The 2,214-nt window shown below is 42.5% G+C and overlaps 1 pseudogene; it reads right to left on the bottom strand.

Moving 5' to 3' along the window:
• Positions 1 to 234: 234 nt before the first annotated feature.
• LOC114626799 lies at positions 235 to 1,974 on the bottom strand (annotated as a pseudogene).
• Between the last annotated feature and the right edge of the window lie 240 nt (positions 1,975 to 2,214).

The following is a 2,214-nucleotide window of genomic DNA, read 5'->3' as shown; positions in this document are numbered from 1 at the left end:
AGATTACACAACAGAAAAACATCCATCAAATTTAGCAAAGAAAACTTATATTAGCCTTTTTTTTTTTTTACAGAATTAAAAAAATCTAAATGGCTATGATTCCTCTATTAGCAGAAACACATAATGCAGTCTTTATAAATCTGCCATAGATCAATATTCACAGAGATACAGATACACATATGAAAGATTATTGGCAGTCTGTTTTTGAACAGTGTGTGGGACCAGCAGTTTGTATCAGACCATGGCACAATACGGACCCTGTATCTTTAAGAATTGAATAATGAACGAAGGCCCTCCAGCAACAATCTGAGGTGGGAGGTGACTGAGAGGACAGTTCTCAATACTCATGATTGACAGCTTGCTTCAGAGAGCCAGCTCAAAGGGGAGGCTGTGAAGGTTGGGTTTGTCATTCAAATACAGTTCTTCTAGGTTTTCCAGTGTACCGATTTCCTCAGGAAGGTGAGTGAGCAGGTTCTCTCCAAGACCAAGGTGCGAGAGAGGTTGGTGAGGTGACCGATCCTCTGGGAAGAGTGCTCAACTGGTTGTTTGTAAAGACTAATTTCTGCAGATCCTTAAGGTAAGCAATCTCACTGGGCAAGGACTCAAGCTTGTTCTCCTCCAGGTCTAACTCGCGTAACTTTCTAAGGTTTCCAAGACCGTGGGGAAGTTTCTTTAGAAGATTGTTTGATAATATTAGAACCTCAAGAGAAACAAGACCAGACACAGCCTCTGGGATCTTTGTGAGCTGATTAGTTGCTAAATTCAATTCTACCATACTGGTCCAAGTTCCAAAATCCAAAGGAAGTGATTGATGTTAACTGATTGTCCTTCATATTCACCTTACTTAACACTTTAGCTCTGGAAAAAATTCCAAATGGGATTTTGTTGATTCGATTGTGTTCCATGTTGAGGGAATAAATGGTGGAAAACTGAGACGGACCTCCCACTGGATATAACTGGAAGCAATTTCTAGCTAAGATCAAACTATTCAATTTTACAAGACTGGACAAAAGACTCTCTGGTAGAGTAGAAATGTTATTGTTCTCTAAATTTAACTCCTCAGGTGCACTGCATTTTGCTAATGATCTGGGTATTGCTGACAATCTATTGTATCTCAGGCCAAGGCGATTTAAACTGGACAGGTTTCCTATTGTATCTGGGAGGTCTAGTAGTTCATTGTGCTGCAAGTCAAGGTTGGTTATCTGTGTGCAGTTTCCAATCTCCTTTGGAAGGTGTTCAAGTTGATTGTGAGCTACATCCAGGGTAATGAGGTTACATAATTCACCGATCTCCGCGGGGAGCTGCTTGATCTTGTTCTCTCGGATGCTGAGCTTCGGCAGGTTTCTGATGTCCTTCTCCACAGTCGTTATGCGGTTAAAGGGAAGATAGAGAGGAGTGACAGAGTCTAGCCTGTACACCACGGAAGGAATTTCTCTCAGTTTTTTGTGCCGTAAATCAAGCATCTGCAGCTTCTTCAAGTTATCAAGAGAGTCAGGCAAACTGGTGAGTGAGTTCTTACTGAGAGCCAGCGTCATGAGATTGACTAGACAGCCCACCTCTGCTGGGAGGGACTGCAATTTGTTACTGTATAAAGTTCTGTGAGTTGAGTCAACTCTTGACTGATGGTGGCAGTATATGTATAGACCTCCTGGATAAGTCCAAGCGCATTGAGCTCTCCTCCCGGCATTTGTTAAGCTCCTTAATTACCTCGGCATTGCTGGATTTTTTTCCAGTTCCAGGTGCTGGATTTGGCCGATTGATGGTATTGTCGACTGGAAAAGCCACACCTGGTTGGGCAGCACTGGACTCCTTCTTTCCATCTTTGGCATCTTTCCCTTTGGCTTTAGGTTCTTTTTCTTTGCTTTCTTTCCCAAAACCTCCAGAGGCTTTTGCCTCTTTTTCTCTTTCCTTGGCAGATGGTACTTTGGGATCTTTCTCTTTAGAGTCTTTTTCTTTTCCTAAACTACTACTCATGGTGACTCAAGCTTAAATAAAATACTCCATGAACTCCTTTTATTTGGTAGCAATCCAGATCAAAGACGAAGAGACAAAGATCCGAGACAGTCAAGAGTGTTGGCATGGAAAAGGAGCGTCTTGGAGCGGCACCTGTCTGTTACATGGTGGCTCTAAAAGCACTATGCTCATTTCTGAGAACTCATGTCAAGTGGTAAAAATGGTGCTGGTCAGCTCATTAGGATTCCTCCTTCCTCCTCC

The sequence above is a fragment of the Grammomys surdaster genome, unplaced genomic scaffold, assembly GCF_004785775.1.
Source record: "Grammomys surdaster isolate TR1022 unplaced genomic scaffold, NIH_TR_1.0 239, whole genome shotgun sequence".
Lineage (NCBI taxonomy): Eukaryota > Metazoa > Chordata > Mammalia > Rodentia > Muridae > Grammomys > Grammomys surdaster.
This window is presented reverse-complemented; position numbering and strand designations above follow the sequence as displayed.